Source organism: Protopterus annectens, chromosome 3.part1, assembly GCF_019279795.1.
Source record: "Protopterus annectens isolate FY-2018-M chromosome 3.part1, PAN1.0, whole genome shotgun sequence".
NCBI classification, from domain to species: Eukaryota; Metazoa; Chordata; order Ceratodontiformes; family Protopteridae; genus Protopterus; species Protopterus annectens.
Window position 1 is genome coordinate 162,975,142 of NC_056732.1, and position 6,184 is coordinate 162,981,325.

The 6,184-nt window shown below is 36.5% G+C and overlaps 1 pseudogene; it reads right to left on the reverse strand.

Moving 5' to 3' along the window:
- Positions 1-1,730: 1,730 nt before the first annotated feature.
- On the reverse strand, positions 1,731-2,370 carry LOC122797645 (annotated as a pseudogene).
- Between the last annotated feature and the right edge of the window lie 3,814 nt (positions 2,371-6,184).

A 6,184-nucleotide genomic window follows, 5' to 3' on the forward strand; every position in this document is an offset into this window, starting at 1 on the left:
ATAAATTAGAATACTGCAATACATTTAAAAAACACTGGTTATTTTAAAATAATAAACAAACCTACTGCATGGGTTGTCAACAATACACTTGTATCTCTATGTCTCACAAACAGAAAATGAAAGTAAGCATGAGCCTTTCATTCAGGATCTTCATACCTTTCTGGGAGAATACTGTGGCAAGCATCAGCCCTGGCATTATAACCAACTTACTCTAAAAACACACCAAATATTTTATTAAAGCTTTCGGGTCTACACCCTTCATCAGTACAAATCAACTAATCACATTCAGCATTTAAATAGGAGATAAAACTAAATCACATGCTCCTCACACTTTCAAAGGAATAGTGAAGGCACAATTAATAAGAATAAGTAAGTTGAATACAATTGAAAATAATTTCAAAGAACAAGCTACTAATATGCTGCAGGAGTTCCAAAATGTGGGTTACTCAAAACAACTAATAGGCAGGATTTATGAGGAAGTGTTAAAGGGAAGAAGTGATAAATATAAACCGATTTTAGGAGGGGGACTTGTTAAGAATAGTAAAGATGTACTTAAGGATGGTAATATAGCTAGGTATCTTACCACCTATAATCTAAATACAAGTAATGTGTGTAAGATAATAGAGAGAAATTGGCCCATCTTACTAGTTATGCCAGAAATAAGGAGCATAGTGGGAGATGGGCCAAGCTATGCCTACAGAAATTCGGAAACATTAAAACAAAAATTCTGTTATAAAGATTTTAAATTAAAAACTGAGAAATCCGAGAATACAGCAGGAACAAGAAAATGCTATAATTGCTCCTGCTGTGATGATTTACATGAAGGTGTAAACTATTTTAAACATCCCATAAGAGGAGAAATATTTACGTTAAAAGTGTTGACAAGTTGTAATGTAGTACAAGTTGTCTATCTGGCAACTTGTACGTTATGTTTATCATTTTATGTAGGCAAAACAACTAGAAAGCTTAAGGAAAGGATTATAGAGCATACATCGGATATGAGAAGAAAGGTAATAACAAATGCATTGAGCAAGCATGTTCTAGACAAGGGTGAGCAACATAGTTTTAGGTTTAGGGTTTTAGATATAGTACAAATGGGTTTAAGGCACGGTGACATGAATAAGTTGTTGGAGCTTAAAGAGTTTGAATGGATTATTAGACTACAAGCAGACCATGCTCCTGGCTTAAATAATGCTGTTAGCTTGAAACCAGTTTTGATGAAAAGACAGAGAGAAATATTATGAATTATATATTATTATGATGTATATATACATATATCTTTTATATATGTATATGTGTTTATGAATGTATTAGTTGAAATAATATGTTTTTAGTAAAAGTTTATAGGTGGATGTTTTATTATGCATTTTAATAGTATTTATGTATATTTTAAAAGTTATTTATGTTTCTTTAAGTCTTGATTGTTAAATGGTTTGATAGATTGGCTGAAGCATGTGATTTAGTTTTATCTCCTATTTAAATGCTGAATGTGATTAGTTGATTTGTACTAATGAAGGGTGTAGACCCAAAAGCTTTAATAAAATATTTGGTGTGTTTTTAGAGTTGTTGTCGATATATCAAGCAGTGATACCATTGTTGTTTAGTTAATTATAACCAACTTACCAAGGCAGCCTTCCTATTGGCATTGCTCGGGAAACACCAATACTGGGGTTACCAAAAGTTATCAAACGTTCAAGTCTTTTTTCCTCTTGATAATTTTATCTTTGATTTTAGTAGAATGGTGGTGGTTGGTACCCCTCTGAATCTGTTGCAGGGTTGCTGAATGGAGACTGCTGGTAAGTGCTATAAGCCACAGTCGGGTACAAGTAGGGTGCTGCACTGTCATGAGAGGGGTCTGTGTAGTTCTGCAAAGAATCTTCAATCCCCATCTTGTATCTCTTTCAGTTGGAGATGGTTAGCAAGCCTCAAAAAATATGGAGAAAAAGCTGAAGGCAATGGCAGTCTGAGCACCTTCTTTTCCCGCTTCACTCATAGGGGTACTATTTACCCACTGGTTTGTTAAGAAGCAGAACTGAACAAATCAAAGGAAAGTCTAAAGCCCTGAGAAACAAAGGTCAGCAATGACTACGTATTTGTGATCTGTTGTACTACTGATCTCTGGGAAGTACAAACCCACAACAAAAAAAAGAATGCATGCAAGGAAAGCAAGGACTCCAATCCCAACACCATATTGACAGGTATTGTTATTTTTGTTAAAGATGCATACCTCTTTATTGCCACTACTATCAGGGTAACATTTGTTGAGAATGCATGCAAACATAACCAAGGCAAAAATCCAACTGAAAAAAAATGAATGATATTCTGTGGCTCTTGTATGATCTTCTTTGGCTGAAATCTACTACAGGCCATGGGGGCCCCATAGGCACCCCACTATTATATCCTCCACCATAAACAGCTCCATTGCTATCCATAATATTAAGCCTGTGACAACAATTTTCAGCTACTTCTTCTCAACGCACTCCACTATCCAGTACCACTACTTCCCTCCAACTCCACCACCTTTAAATAGTTTACAAAAATAACAAATGGAAATGCCACTCATTGAGCATGACTGTCTGTACTTTGCTCCCCATAACTGGTGTGGAACACTTACGTGAAGAGGAAAGCAATAGTGGTAGATGTTGTCCCGTGTAGAGAAATGTCCCTCTCCCAGCTCCCAGCTCTGATAGACACATGCAAAGCCTGGTGATAGTGCAGGACTTTAAACATCTGAGCCAACAATGAGGAGCGCTAAAACAAACTCACTTGCTTCTAGTACAGCATCTTGCTGCATGTTTTCTCATATATGTTACTTATGTTACATACAATTTCTGATATGAATTAAAAAGTTACTAAAGTGATGGATCATGCATTTGGTATTAAATAAATAATCATGCTGCAATAAGAGTTTTGATCAACAGTGCCTGCTCGTGGATTATTGCCCATTATCAGATAAATGTACTCAGCAGATAGCTGTTGAATCTGATAACAGACTTCACAGTGCAGAATCTTTTCTGATACGCGTGTTTTTTTTTTCTTACTTATCTGGAGGTCGAGCTGCCAGAGAAAAGTACATTTTCTCATCCTCCTAGCTAGTGTTAACCTTTTTGCAGAATTTAAATAAAGTTGTGCACACAGCTCACCCTCCCTCCCTGCAGTCAGGAGTCTGCTCGTTGCTGCCACTAAAATAAATACAATCCAAATTACAGTCTGATGGAGTCCTACCTTGACCGAGCTGTCTGTCTGACGAAGCTGATGTCATCAAGCATGCCTGGCAGTGCACGATGATGTCAGCCATTATTTAAACTTGTACATAACATTTTTTTAAAAAATTGAGAATTGAAGGGTCCACTTGGGAATTCGCGTCACCCCATTATTTTGCCCTCAACACCAGTAAATACCAAGGAATTCTGTACAGTTGAGAGTTATGCTTATATACTTAGAAAGTTACTGGAATAGCTGGTTTTGTAATAATATACATTTTCTGAATCACGTGATATTCAAAACTCAAATGTACCTTGTTTAGTGACTGCAGACCACAATAGATTTGCCGGAAAATATGCAGACTTCAAGAAATGCATACAGTTAATACCATGCAAAACCAAAAACAAATCCCTACATTTCTCTACTAAAATACTTGTCATTGCCAGGTGCTACACTGATTTACTTGCATCTGCCAAAAAAACAAAACAAAACAAAACACAAAAAAACAGCATGACAGAGCCATATATATTACAAGGAACAGATCTAAAACATGAAAGCATGACACCATATCAAACATATTGCTATAATATTTTACTTGCTTTGCCAACATGTAAAAATGACTACTTAACTGCTATACCATTTCTACTCTAACCTAACCCCTTATCTGAAGCAAAAAAGTCCCTATCCTTGCTAATTTGGCAAAACACATCCATGTTTTTTTTCTTTAAATAATCTTAAATACTTACAATTGCCAAGTAACTGATTTTTTTACAACTTGCTAAAACATAAAATATTTGCATCACTTACCTTAGTGTATCTTCTATTTCCCCTGATTCAGGACATGAACAAAATGAATATTTGGTGTCAGTAGAGTGAAACTTGTTGCAGTTCACTCTTGTTGCCTGGACTGAAGAACTGACCAAACGCACTGTTTTCAACAAAAGGGGAAATTTGTGTTTTTTTTTTAACAAAATATAAAGTGACAGAAGTTCGTACTGCAAGCATAATAATCTGCAATTACCCAGCAGAATTAGCCACAGCAGTTAATGAAACACAAAGACCTGATCAGAAGCAGTAATAGTAAAAAAAACCAAAAACCTGTCTTGTGAGCAAATCAGCACCACCAGCTGGTACAAACTATACAGAATATACCAGTTCTGTAAAAGGCTGTTGGTACTGAAGCATATTTATTTATTTATTGGCATTTGTTTACCAGGAAAGTTCACTGGACCAAGCAGAGCCCATTTTCAGTGGAGGCCCGGGGAGAAAATCTCCACATGAAACTCAAAATAGAATGCATAGTGAATCAAGGCATACATTTTAAATATATACAGGAGCAATGGAAGAAAAGAGTACAGAACAGAACACTTGGAATATATACAACACTTGATACACACAATAAAACTAATACAATGTAGTAGAACTATAGTTAACACAGAAATAAGGATGAATATAAAAAGCTTATGTTCACACACTAGATACACCTAATATGTTAAATTACAAAGTAATACAACTGTAGTTGACATAGTAATCTGAGTGAAAATAAGATGGTATGATTACAAAAGAAGAACCGAGATTGAGGGTTAGGGAAGAAATTTAGAGCCTACAGCAATTATAATAGAGGAAAATGAGTGACAGAATATGAAAGGAAACATGTAGGAAGTTGTGAGTGTTCATGTAACAATGCCATTAGAACTTTTCCCCAACTGCAGTATTGCAGTTGTTGACATCACTGACACACCCCCTTCACTCCTGTGCACAATAGCGGGTAAAAAATTAAAAGAAAGCTGCATCAAAGAGCCATGAGGTCGGCTGAATTTCACCCCCCCTCCATCTTCCAGGCTGTGCTAATGGGGCAAGTATCTCACAATTAATTAAAAAATGCAAAGCATGCAAAAGCCTGATGAAAGTACAGTTGTGTAAAATCTTACCATAACAGTAGATGTCCTTGCCTTCACCGCTGCAGTATTATTAACTATATGGGATCCCCTGCCAAGGAAGCCCGAGGTCTGGCCAGTCTTCCAAAGACTCCTGAATTTAAAAGGTATGCAGAACGTCACCATATGCTCCCTGTGTAATGTAGGGCATAAAGGTGACGTTCACATCTACCTAAAATAGAACTGATTACCCCAGGAGGAACACCAGTCTAAGGAACCCAAGAATTAATGTGTACATCCAGGAAGATAAAGAACTAGTGGGATGGAGGGAGGGAACGAATACTGCAGCAGTGAAGGCAAGGACATCTACAGTTGCGGTAAGATTATGCACAACTGTACTATGTCCTTACATTCACTGCTGCAGTATTCTTAACTATATGGGAGAGTGCCAAAGCTCAAGAGGAAACTTGGGAGGGGAAGAATCCCCTAAAAACATGAAGAAATGAACTAGCAATACCAGCCCTATCTCTAGAGATACCATCCAACTTGTAGTCCTTGGTAAAGGTATGCACAGTAGTCTAGGTAGCTGCTTCAAGAACAGAATTAGTATTGAAGCCTTTGAAAAAAGCACCAGAAGAAGCCACAGCTGTAGTAGAATTTATTTATTTATTTTCAGTTTATTGACCAGGAAAGTCCACTGGGCCCAGTGTGCCCATTTTCAGTGGAGGCCCGGGGAGAAAAGCTCCAACAAGCAAAATACAGTAAAGATTTATGATACAAGTAAAAAGTAAAATGCTGGATACAAATACATAACATATGCTTAATACAAATACTAGATTATTTACAATAAAGAGAGGTATATTTACAATCTAGACATAGGAAGAACATTTTTGATTATAAGGAGTTGGCATTAGAGAACTAGAAGCTAAGGTGATAGACACGTAGAAGCAGGTGGGTTGTTGATAGGCATATATATTCCATCAAGTCACGGAATTAGTTTGAGTTTGAATTAGCCTTAATTGAGAAAAGAAGGCTCTTGCCATGAAAAGTGTAACAAAAGGAAATAGCCTTAAAAATCCAAGAAGAAATAGTTTGCTTGGTTA